The sequence below is a fragment of the Carcharhinus amblyrhynchos genome, chromosome 10 (assembly GCF_965287045.1).
Source record: "Carcharhinus amblyrhynchos chromosome 10, sCarAmb.v2.hapA, whole genome shotgun sequence".
NCBI lineage: Eukaryota > Metazoa > Chordata > Chondrichthyes > Carcharhiniformes > Carcharhinidae > Carcharhinus > Carcharhinus amblyrhynchos.
This window is the reverse complement of record NC_137333.1, coordinates 77,872,268-77,885,601: the sequence shown is the minus strand read 5'-3', so window position 1 is coordinate 77,885,601 and position 13,334 is coordinate 77,872,268. Positions and strand designations below refer to the sequence as shown.

General features: G+C 40.7%; 3 non-coding genes across 3 annotated transcripts; all 3 read left to right on the top strand.

Annotated features, from left to right (window-relative positions):
* Nucleotides 1-474: 474 nt before the first annotated feature.
* trnae-uuc (transfer RNA glutamic acid (anticodon UUC)) lies at nucleotides 475-546 on the top strand. The gene has a single exon. It is a non-coding gene; the product is annotated as a tRNA-Glu (tRNA).
* Nucleotides 547-4,009: 3,463 nt separating this feature from the next.
* On the top strand, nucleotides 4,010-4,083 carry trnan-guu (transfer RNA asparagine (anticodon GUU)). The gene has a single exon. It is a non-coding gene; the product is annotated as a tRNA-Asn (tRNA).
* A 219-nt stretch (nucleotides 4,084-4,302) lies between these two features.
* On the top strand, nucleotides 4,303-4,375 carry trnav-aac (transfer RNA valine (anticodon AAC)). The gene has a single exon. It is a non-coding gene; the product is annotated as a tRNA-Val (tRNA).
* Nucleotides 4,376-13,334: the final 8,959 nt, after the last annotated feature.

Genomic DNA, 13,334 nt, shown 5'->3' with positions numbered 1-13,334 from the left:
CGGGGTGAGTGGGGTTCTTGATTATGCAGCTGCCTTTCGCAGGCAGTGGGAAGTGTAGACAGAGTCAATGGATGGGAGGCTGGTTTGTGTGATAGACTGGACTTCATTTCTTGCAGTGTGACAACACAAATATTGCAACTTTACCTTATGGGAGCATTGAAGTGTCAGTTTAAAGTACACTAATTTATCTTGGAATAAAGGCTATAAATCCTCAATTTTTGACTTTATAATGAATGCTGCTAAATTGAGACAAAGTGATTACTGATGCCAGCATGGACCTAGTTATTTGATTGTACATGCATGGCTAAATGCTATTTGGCTGTTTTGTTAGAAACTGATCACATTAATAAATAGCATCAAAACTCTCTAAATAAACCATATTAAGAATCTAAATGCATATCACACAGATCAGGTAAGTAAAGATCACAGGAAGCTATAACAATAATTTGTTAAGCAGCACTCAGTATTTCAGCGTCCCATATGGTCTAGCGGTTAGGATTCCTGGTTTTCACCCAGGCGGCCCGGGTTCGACTCCCGGTATGGGAATTCACATTTTGCCACATTACAATTAATGCTCTTTTTTCAAGTTCTAAGTGTAATTATTTATTTCCAATTCTTTTTAATCATCGTGTGAGACATATTGCTGAAATTTCTTCCATTCGACCAACATTCTCCATTCCTGATCTGAATATTTAATTTAGCTATTGGCGGAGATGAGGGGCAGTGACGGGGCAGACCAGCAGGGATCGCTGCAGCGTGAGGAGCACACACAGCAATTGAATGGAGTAGATTAACTCAGGGACCGGTCCTCATTGAAAGAGCTGCCTATTCTGTCTCTGGGGGTTTCTCCATGCTGAGATTCTGGGTGTGGCACATTTAATGCAGAATCGCACTCTTCCGGTGTGCATGGTGTTTATTGAAAGGGGTTTCTGCTTTCAGTTGTCACAGTTTAGTGTGCTGATTTCCATTCCGGTCGTTCTGTATTGACTCTGGCTGCAGCACATTTAACAAGTTTAACACATTTAACCTGGTGTTGTGCGACTTCTTACCGTGTTTACCTCAGTCCAACGCCGGCATCTCCACATCATGCAGCGCATTTAATGCAGACTTTAAGTAGTGGCTCTGACTCTGGCATGTTGAATGCAGTTACTATGGTGGGCAGCACATTAAATGCAATCACATTTGTGCCGACATCTTGGTGCCACACATTTAATCACACTCATTACCAAACTTAATGCAATCACTTTGTATTATAAGTTCCTGCAGGGTGCAAAATATTCCACGACTTGTTTTCAGGGTTTGGATGTAGCACGTTTTATATTGTCGCTATGATTAATACTGTCACTATAAAGTGAGTCTGATGTGTATTTTTCCCTTCATTTGTTCCTTCATATTTATCTTTAACTCCTTAGCTGCAGATATCATCCCTTTCTCTTGTAACAGTCTGAGATTAAACTAGTCTGTTTGCAAACTTGACTCTTAAGAAAAGTTTCCCACCATCGCTATGACCGCCTGTTTCCACCTTGGTAACGTCACGTTACTCCCCCTGACTCACTCTATCTGCTGCTGAAGCACTCCTTCATACTTTTGTCATCTCGGGATGTGACTATTCCAATGCACTCCTGAGTGCTCACCACTTCCGACCTTCTGTAAACTTGAGGTCACCCAAGTCTGTGAAAGGAAACAGAGGGTGATGGTTGTTTTTCAGACTGGGGGTAGGTTTATAGTGGAATTATCTATGAGTCTCTATTGAGACCCCTGCACATCCTGATATATTAATGACCCAAACCTCGGTGTACAGGGCACAATTTCCAAATTTGTGGGTGATACAAAATCTGGAAGCATTGTGAACTGTGAAGTGTAGAACTTCAAAAAGAGATAAAAACAAATTATTGTGGATGCCGGAAACTAAAATAGAAAACCTTCGAAAATCTCAGCAGGTCTGACAGCATTTGATTTGATGTATTACTGTCATATATTAACATATAGTGAAAAGTATTGTTTCTTGCGCACTATACAGACAAAACATACCGTTCATAGCGAAGGAAACGAGTGCAGAATGCAGTGTTACAGTCATAGCTAGGGTGGAGAGAAATATTGACTTAATGCAAGGTAAGACCATTCAAAAGCCTGACAGCAGCAGGGAAGACGTCGATTGGTACGTGATCTCAGACTTTTGTATCTTTTTCCCGAAGGAAGAAGACGGAAGAGAGCATCTGTGAAGAGAGAGCGGAGCTAATGTTTTGAGTCTCAATGCTGGCTCTGTTCTCTCTCCACAGCTGCCGTAAAACCTGCTGAGATTTTCCACATTTTCTGTTTTAAAAGGACAAAGAGTGGTGTCAAGGGCAGATAAGTGACAGATGATATTGAACGCAGAGAAGTGTGAAGTGATGAATTTTGGTCGGAAGATTGCAGAGAGACAATAGAAAATAAAATTCTAAACAGTGTGCAGGAGCAGAGGGATTTATGCATAAAATGTTGAAGGTGGCAGACAGTTTGGGAAATGCATATGGCATCCTGAGCTTTATCAATAGAGGCATAGAGTACAAAAGCAAGGAAATTATCTTAAATCTGTATAAAATACTGGTTCAACCTGAACTGGGTGGACTTCAGGAAGAATGTAAAGACATTAAGAGAGAGTGCAGAAAAGATTTATGAGAATGATTCCAGGGGTGAGACCTTCAGTTATGTATTCTAGATAGATTGGTGAGGTTTGAGCAGTTCTTTCCGAAGTGAAAGTTGGGGGGAGGTTTGATAAAGGTATTAAAAATCATGGGTCAGGACAGAGTAGGCAGGGGATAAACTTTTACGACTGGTAGAAGAATTGAGATCTGAAGGCACAGATTTAAGGTAATTGGCAAAAGAACCAATGATGGTATGAGATGAATGTGGTTATGATCTGGCATGCATTGCCTGAGAGTGTGGTGGGGGCAGGTTTAATCAAGGCATTCAAGGGGGAATTGGATCATTATCTGAGTACAGGGCTAACGGGGAGAAGGCACTGAAACTTCAAGCCAAATTAACCCCTTCTGTAACTGTCCTATAGTCGTATGATTGTATGAAATCCATCCATAATCCCCTCTTTATCTCTGTAATATCTTCCAGCCCTACAAACCTCAGAGATATCTTTACTCATGCAATCCTCGCCTCTTGAGCATCCCCAATTTTAATGCTGTGCAATGCCTTCAATCACCTAGGCCATAACTCCAGAATTTTCCCTCTACACTCCTCCATCTCTCTAACCTCACTTTTCTTCTTTAAAATGCTCTTAAAAATCTACCACTGTGATCAAGTTTTTGATCACCGGGCTTTGTATATCCTTATGCGACACAGTGACATTTTGTTCTATGAGTTAGCAAGAAGACAACAAGCCCAATAACAGTGTCCAAATGTGTCGTTCTATGATTCTGTAACTCTTGTGATGCATCTTGGGGTGTTTTATTATCATTAAGGCACTGTATAAATATGTTTTGATATGTATGTGTGTGTGTAATATCTATGCGATCTTTTAGAATTCATATGAAGATGCTTTGCTGTTCTAATTTTTTGACTCCCCTGCCTTTCCTGTTTTCTCTCCAACACGTTACTGTTGTCTCCTGGTGTTTTGTTATATTTTTCTCTTGCCCAGCCATTCATGAACTGTAACAGCTGGGTCAAATGCAGCTAGCTATGTTTGTGGCAGCATTCTGCTGTTAGCAGGCAGCCCTGACTGGCTTGTAAAAAATCCAATACTTTCCTCGCAGGCAACTGGGTATAGCTCTCAACGAGCTGACTGAGTGCTGCTAGCAATCCAGTCAACTGAGTGTGGAAACCCATCCATCCGATTAGCAAACTGAATCCCTCTGGAAATCATGGTGTGGATTTACTTGTGGGTTTACTATCAAATAAACTTGTTGGACTTTAACCTGGTGTTGTGGGACTTGTTACTCAATCTGGAAAGGCAGGTTACTGTGACATTACAGTCCTGCGATCCTACTCAACTTCTATCCCGAAAGTGTTCTTCCGCATAGTCTCTGTGGCGCAATCGGTTAGCGCGTTCGGCTGTTAACCGAAAGGTTGGTGGTTCGAGCCCACCCAGGGACGTGAGTACTTTTTATTCAACACAAAACCTGATATTTTACCGATATATTAATTACCGTGTGTGTAGGTGAAAGTCAGGACCTTTGCACTCAGCAATGACAGGGGTTTGAAGTATGGTGAAAATAATTGTAACGGATATTTCCAATCAATAGAGAAACACTGGCTCAATTACGAGGCTTATTGAGGTTTATAAGTCTTTAGCTGTGCGTTTATACCAGGCAAGTTTCCGTAGTGTAGTGGTTATCACGTTCGCCTAACACGCGAAAGGTCCCCGGTTCGAAACCGGGCGGAAACACTTTTTATTTAATAAGCTGTTTTATTAATGATAATTTAACAAGTAAACCAGTTTATTTCCCGGCGTCAAGTTACGGCTCTAATCTTTTGGTACACAAATATATTTTGATATAAAAACGCAGCGCCAGTTAACACCTCAAGGCGGGGTACAAATTCAGGTCCCTTGCATTAACTCTACAAGTTAAGGTGCTGACGTACTCTTATTCTTTTTGAAACGATCATATTTTAATTAAACTAAATACAAATGCAATTGTTTCTCCCGCACCATCTATCTATCTAACAATGACAGTTTATGTTCAGCTACAGCTACTCACTAAGTCAATATTTCAAAATTAGCCGAAAAAAAACAAATTAAAATGTAGATGGGCAGATTTTCAATGTAAATCAGTCTGCCCAACAATATCAATTAAACAACTTTCCCCCTTTAAAGTTTATGCTTTGTTGCTGGATATGTAAAAAGACCTTACTTTATCACTAACAGTATTAAATATAGTTGTCATTGAGTTATTTATTAGTTATGGTTAATTCTGTAACCCTTGACCAGACTTTTATTGTGAAAATTGAGTGTATAATTATTTACATGTTTCTTTAAAACTGCATTTGCTTTCTCGGGGATGTTTTTCATCTTAATCCTCCTCCTGTAAGATCCATCCTACATAGAATTATAGTACAGAAGTAAGACATTTGGCCCATTGTCCATGTGGTAGAAGTATACAGTTAATCACACTCCCCTGCTCTGTCCTCATAGCTCTGTAATTTATTTTTCTTTCTTCAAGTATTTATTCTGTTCCATTTTGAAGGTTACTATTGAATTGCTTCTGCCACTCTTTCTATAACAAAACATTCCAAATCACAACAACTTGCTGAGTGAAAAGAATACATTGCTTCATGTCACCTCTGAACCTTTTGATAATTCTCTTAAATCTGCCTCTGAAATATTTTCTACTTACTCTCATTAGCACAGTTCACAATTTTGAACACTTCTAGCAAATCTCCCCTTATTCATCCACAGCTTTTCTAGTCCCTTAATTTGCCAAAGTCCCTCATCCCAGCTAAGGGAATTTTTGTGTCATGTCCCCTTGCATTATTCTTTATTTTTAAAAAATAAACAATTGTGTAAAACTATAAGAAAGGGAAATAGACTTTTCTCCAGCTATCTTGAGTCTTGCTTTCCACATTAGCCTCATAATGGCTCCAAACTAAATGACAATGCGTGACAAAGATAAATTATCCTTTAGATTTCTCAACAGTCAATCATACCATTGTACTCAAACCATCTTCCATTACTTGCCTGCTTTCATACTTATCTAATCATAGCCAGATCATCACTTGCAATGGCTTCTCTTTCCATTCCTGGATGGTTACCTCTCATGTTCCCCAAGAGCCTAGCTTTGTCACATGTATGCTGATGACATCCAGCCCTGCTTTCCCACCACCTCTCTTGACCCCTATAACAATCTTTCAGTTCAGTAAGAAGTCTCACAACACCAGGTCAACACATGTTTATTTGGTAGCACAAGCCACAAGATTTCAGAAGACTGCCCCTTCATCAGGTGAGTGAGAGTTGTGTTCAGAAACAGGGCATTTATAAACACAATCTCAATTTACAAGATAATGGTTGGAATGCAAGTCTTTACAAGTAATCAAGTCTTAAAGGTACAGACAATGTGAATGGAGAGAGTGTTAAGCACAGGTTAAAGAGCTGTGTATTGTCTCCAGCCAGGACAGTTAGTTTGATTTTGCAAGCCCAGGCAAGTCATGGGGATTACAGATAGTGTGACATGAGCGCAAAATCCCTGTTGAAGCTGTCTTCATGTGCAAAACTTGGCTATCTGTTTCTGCTTACCGATTCAGTGTTATGTGTTGTGAAGCCACGTTGGAGGATACTTACCCAAAGATCAGATGCTGAATGCCCGTGACTGCTGAAGTGTTCCCCAACAGGAAGAGAATAGTCTTGCCTGGTGTTCATTCATCCGTTGTTGTAGCATCTGCATGGTCTCCCCAATGGACCATGCCCTGGGATACTTGCCTGAATTGGGAACAGATTAGGGGGCACAGTGATTAGCACTGCTGCCTCATAGTGCCAGGGACCTGGTTTGATTGCTGGCTTAGGTCACATGTTTCCTCTGGGTGTTCCGGTTTTCTTCCACAATCCGAAAGATGTGCTGGTTAGGTGGATTGGTCGTGCTAAATTCTCCTTCAGTGTACCCGAACAGGTGCCAGAGTATGGTGACATAGGGATTTTCACAGTAACTTCATTGCAGTGTTAATGTAAGCCTACTTGTGACTAGTAAATAACCTTTAAACAGAATCTCAAAAGAAAATTAAAACATCAAAACAAAACATGATTGAAGGGATAATGCACCCCAGTCCCTGTGGTGCCCATTGGGCATGGAAGGTCTCTATGGTGCCAGCTGGCATTGAGAGCTCCTTTTCCATGGACACCTGGCAGTGAACATAGCCAAGGAAGAGGAGCAACTTGTGGGGATAGGTGGCCCCCCTCAACCACCCACTTCCTGGAACTGTTAATGGCCAGCTTGGCTAGGTCCAAGGAGCAGGCTCGTAAGGAGGTCCAAGGAGCAGGCTCGTAAGGAGGTCCAAGGAGCAGGCTCGTAAGGAGGTCCAAGGAGCAGGCTCGTAAGGAGGTCCTTTTCTCTCCCTGGCTCCCTCTGGGTGACTGAAATTCAGGTGTGAGGAGCTGAAGTAAGAAGTAAAAAAACTGAAAATGGGGTGTAGACAAGCACAAGTGTCATACATGAGGTCCATAGACTCCACAAGGCTGCAAAAGCCACATACGCCTTAGAAGCTAGTGAACCAATGCAAGTTATTGTTGTATGGAACTGCTGTGTGCAACATCCACCACCCATGGACCCTGATGATAAAGGAGACGGCTCCCATGTAGAGCCCTTCACCAGGGACTTCTGGCGGCAGACAGCAACAAAGCATACCAGGTTGTGACTGGACAGAGGATTAAGGCAAGGAGGTGAAGGGTGTGCAGCAGCACCCTGTATAGGAAAGCCATCTATGTCATACTAAAAGACACGGCTAGCATTTCTGTGAGGCAACTCAGATTCTGGGGCACTGACCCCCAAGCCCCCAAACCCTCCCTAAGGCCTGTCATCTGGGACGATGGCAATTTTACCTCTATCAGAATTCTGCCCAGTATTCCAAATGTGGTCTAACAAATATTCTGTGCAAGTTTAAATTCCGTGCCTTTTAATTCCATTCCTTAATATTGGTCTTTTAACAGAATTAGGATTTAATTATTTTGTAAACTCTAAACCATGGAACACAGTGCATTATGAACAAGTGTTTTTAATTCTGCTTGCTACATCTGCAGCAAAATTGTGTGCACCCACCCCCTTTAATTTTATAACATTCTTATCAATATGTTTATACAAATACTTTCAAACAGGAGGATAAAATATTTTAAATTAAATGCCGTGCACTACTGTTCCTGTTTCACCTGGGCTCGCACCACAAATCCCTTACCACAGAGCAAAGAGACTACAGGAAAAAGACTGGAACGAGATAGATTACGCATAATGTAAGACGGAACTACTCCTTGCTACTTCCATACAGCTCCAATGTAGCTGGATGTAGAGTGGTTGAGAATTAGGGACGGATTTGACTGTTGTCCTTTAACTCAGATAGAATCAGGGAAAGAAGGTGAGAAATAAGTTTACAAGTTCGACAAAAAAATTGTAAGGTGTGGTTTATAAAGGTTAAGACTGATCAACACAGAGGTCTAAGAAAAACCAATCTCCATTGCTAGCTTGACACATCAGTAGCAAAACCAGGCACTAAACTTCATTATTTATGTCCACTTGTCAAGTAGAGGAACAGGAAGAGGAAACCACATATCTTCTCATGTTCAACAGGGTCTACACTGAACAGCCTAACAAGTTGCAGCTAATTTTGCACATTATGCTACCCCTTACTTCATCTGTTCCAGAATTAGTCATTGCACAAGTAGACATGAGCTGTAATCTGAATCTCTGACCATTACACCTTGTAAAATTAGAAACCTTACAACATACATTGAACTTAATTATTTTTAATTTATTGACCTAAACGTTATTAAAAAGTACCTTACACAAAGTCATTTTTAAATGAAAGGCTTAGAAGTTGAAAACATTGATGGATTACAACAATAATCATGCTAATGTATTGAAGGTAACATTAAGACTGCTGCAGGGAACCCTTGTTAAAATAACTAGTTGGTAGGCTACTGACCCCACCCTCAGCATTTATTGAAAGATTTAAATGAGATTTGGTGCCATCTTTAGGTCAAAATGCACTTATGTTAAACAAACAACATTTGCACAAATGCTCTAGAAGAAATTTTATTTAGGTTACAAAGTTACTCCAGCAGTGAGGCACACTTTCAAATTTGATTAAAAATTTCCAGTGGGAAATTTAATTATGCTATCAATGGAGAGAATAAATACTCGTGTTTGTATAACAAAATATTTAGAAGCAGAAGTATTTGAAGTGCTTCACATAATTTAAAACAGAATATGATGGAAAGAAGTCAGCAGGTCTGGCAGCTTCTGTGGAAAGAGAAATAGATAACCTCAAGTCTAACGACACTTTTTCCCTGCATTTTATTTCAGGCCCCCAGCATCTGCAGTATTTTGCTCATTAATAAATTACTTCAGTAATGCGTTTGTTATATAGGCAAATACAATAGCAACTCTAACTAGCATTCCAAAAACAGATGAATGAGCAATCAAGATTTCTTTTTGGTAGTATAGGGTGAGATGGTGACATTGTTAAGGACTTGTCCTTGCTGGAGTATAAGCCTAGATTTCACATGAAAATCAAGCCTTTGATTTCTTTATCAGAGATGAGCACGGCCAACTGGTGCACAGAATAAGCCATCTTCAGTGAGGAGCTTACAGGTGACTATATTTATACAAAGGGAGATAGCAGGACATTACAATCCAGCCTAGTTAAATTCCTATCCAGCATTCACACACGCACATGATTTTCACCTTCCTATTTTATGGAGGTTGAGGCCAGTTGTAGTGTTCTTACCAGTACCATGACAGAAAGCAGCTGACTTTATATCCCGACCAAAGCTGAAACTTTCACCATTCGATAGGTAAACTTGTTTAGATACTCCTAATGCAATTTAATGGAAGCATGGCATAGTTGAGTGTTGTCTTTGGAGACAAATCCTTTTAGTATGATGCAAGTGCTGCTACTGGAATGTGTAAATCTTTCATTTACCACCTCAAATTCCTGTTTAGTCACTGCTAAGTGTGGTACTGTGCATAAGTCACCAGGTGGCACCATACAAAACATTTTGTTGCTGTTTCAGCAAAGAAATTAATCCACTCGGGTAGTCTTTTTCACTAGAATGGATAACTTAATTATATCCCGGATATTTGGTCTGGGCTTTTATTATTGCTTAATGTTTAAGTTCTTTTCAAATAATGAAACAGTTGAATTGGGTTTATTCCACCTAATAAACTCAATAAGGAATTCAAGAGAAACTTCTGTACCCTGAATGATAAAAACGTGGAATATATAACCACAAGCAGTACTTGAGGTGAATAGTACAGTTGCATTTAAGATAAGGATATACCATTAAGGTTAGATGAAAACTGGGAGGACTCTCACATAGAGCATGAATGCCTGCATGGGCCAATGACCTGTGTTATGGTTCAGGCAAGAAGCTCCAAAGTATTTTATGGAGCCCACTTGGATCATAAGTTTTGCATTTTGAATTCGGCTAGGATAAGCATGAGATGTTTCACTTCAGGTATAATTCAAGTGACCCACTAGGGAGCTTTTATCAAAAATTTTATTTAATATCGTTGACATATATAGTAAGAAAATTAGCAAGAACTTTTATCAATTACAAGGAAACAATGATAATGTATATCTCGAAACAAAGATATCTACAATGTTCCAACCAAAGTCAATCCCATAGACAAAAGACCCCTTTCACAGGTTTAACACATCACAGATAATGCTTACGTGATACTGGAAATTGAGCCCTTTGGTTGAAGTTTGCAGTTCTTTGCATCCACTCTGAAAAGTTTGAAGTCAAGACAACTTCTCAAAGCACCAGAGACACTCTGGTCTAGCCGCCAACAGCAGATTTTCACCCTTTAGTAAAGCAACCGAATTTCCAACAACAAAAAGGGAGCGAAAGACTTCTCTTTTAGCTTGATGCTTCTAACCTCCAACTCCCAACACTGAAAAGGAACACCTGTCACCAGACCTGCCCAGTTTTGTCTTTCTCTCAACGACATTGCCGAAAGCCGTGAGCATGATTTATAAAAAAATTTCTTAAAGACATGCTAACATCACACTTGTTTGTGCTGTAGACACAATGCAGTATTCAGTGGTGAGCCCTTAAGGAGCCAGACACTCCCCCAGTGCAAGACCAGTACCTGATGGGGCCCAACTTCTAGAAGTGGGATAAAAGGGGTGGAAAGTTATTTGCTGTCGTAAGGTGTTAAATTCCTTTCATATGTATCTCCAAATGTACCAGTTCTCAAAGCTTTCCATTATGCAATTTCATGGTCTGTTGAGTCTAATTTAAGAGTTTGATTATCATTAATAACTGCAGTGTCAATATATCATGCAACTACCAAGAAGATAGAAGGCAAACTAGATAGGCCATAGGGACAATGTTTTTATTCTGCTAGTCAATTTTTCTGTAAACAATACCTCTCAAACTAAAGTGACAGATTTCAACAAAACCTGGTCCACAGGTAGGCTTTTCGCAAAGATGCAAATCTAGAAATCTTGAATTAAAACGATCCATTAACACTTGGAGATAGGACAAAATGATTTTATTTTTAAAATGTGTGAGCTATTTTATTTAGAATGTTATCAATTGTTTTAAAATATTTTTCAGAGCAGGCACTAGGATGCAGATTGATCTGAAGCTGCGCCGAAGGTACAAATTCTTGGTAAAAACTTTTCTTTTTTCAGTTTTGTAGCCTATCATCCAGGAAGGGAAAAGCCTGAAGAGCTGTGTTACTATAACGCTAACAGAACGGCAGCAGCTTTACGCTCTAAGTGTCCTCCTCACTTGCTTCATTTTGCAACATGCATCATCTTAGACTGGATGTGGAGGATGTTTCCACTAGTAGGAAAAACTAGAACCAGAGGGCATGACCTCCGGCTAAAGGGATAACATTAGAACATAAGAAATAGGAGCAGGAGTAGGCCATCTGGCCCTTCAAGCCTGCCCCACCATTCAATAAGATCATGGCTGATCTGTCGTGGCTCAGTTCCACATTCCCACCCTCTCCCCATAACCCTTAATCCCCTCGCTTATCAAAAACCCATCAACCCGCGTCTTAAAAATATTTAGTGAGGTAGCCTCCACCACTTCAACGGGCAGAGATTTCCAGAGATTCGCCACCCTTTGAGTGAAGAAGTTCTTCCTCAACTCCGTTCTAAACCGCCCCCCCTCCCCTTTATTTTGAGGCTGTGCCCCCTAGTCCTACTGTCCTTTCTGAGCGGGAAGAGTCTCTCCACCTCTATCCTATCCATCCCATTCATCATCTTATACGTCTCAATGAGATCTCCCCTCATTCTTCTAAACTCTAACGAGTACAAGCCTAGTTTATTCAGCCCCTCCTCATAGCTCAACCCCCTCAACTCTGGCATCAGCCTAGTAAACCTCCTCTGCACTCCCTCCAAGGCCAAAATATCCTTGCGCAAGTATGGCGCCCAAAACTGCACACAGTACTCCAGCTGCGGCCTCACCAATGCCCTATATAGCTGCAGCAAGACCTCCCTACTTTTATATTCAATCCCCCTCTCTATGAAGGCCAGCATCCCATTAGCCTTCCTGACCACCTGCAAGCTGAGGAGGAATTTCTTCAGCCAGAGAGTGAATCTGTGGAACTCTTTGCCGCAGAAGGCTGTGAAGGGCAGTTCATTAACTGTCTTTGAGACAGAGATAGCTAGGTTCTTGATTAATAAGATCAGGGATTATGGGGAAAAAGCAGAATGGGGATGAGAAAAATATCAGCCATAATTGAATGGTGGAGCAGATTCAATGGGCCAACTGGCCTAATTCTGTTTCTTTGTCTTATGGGACCTGTAGCAGTAACAGCTGAAAAGTCCAAAATCATTAGCTAATAAGCCCTTCAATTAAAAAAGTCCTATTACCAAAGTATGGTACACTTAGCACAGCTGAGACCCTCAAGCGAAGCTGGGCACAAACTTCAGGACCATTTCTTCTGGTTGATGTGCCTGCATTTGCTCAGAGTTCCAGTTGGTAGGACTGGCTACATTCCTACCTCTCTCATTTGCACAAGCTGACACTGCTACACTTGATGTGGATCTACCCTCACCCTCAGGAAATTGCTGGACAATACACTGGGACTCTCCCCCTTTTAGTAACTTGTCTCCAGTTTCTCAATTTGCCACAGGCATTATGCTTTTCCCAGGGATATAGAGAAAGATTAGTCCAGTGTCACCTCAACACAACGCAATACTGCAAGTTTACTCTTAAGAATCATCTCAGTTCTGATCAGACCAGCTGATGATCATAATTGCATTATTTTCATATTGAAATTTATACTGATGTGCAACTGTATACTAAACCAAATAGGGTGGATATTTCATTTAAATGCTAACATGATCTGGCCAGGTGTTCTGGCAATGGCCAGGTCAAAAGTAATTCCCAATTTAAACTAACGGGCACACATGCCTTTGGAGGTTCATTTGTCAGCCTTCCCATCTACTCACCTGGCATCAACTCCACCAATTCAACCTCAGCAGTGTTTTGACGCACTCTACCATGTCTAATGGCCTCCTTCAAACGACAGCCTATATTCATGGAAAATATCCTTATTTATACTACATCATACTGCCATTATCTATCCCAAATCCCTAGCAACCCTGCTAGTTTTACTCTCCACTCCACTGGTGGCTGTCTTTTAACCAAAGATGCCTTTTGCAAGCAAAATTCTAGAAACGCA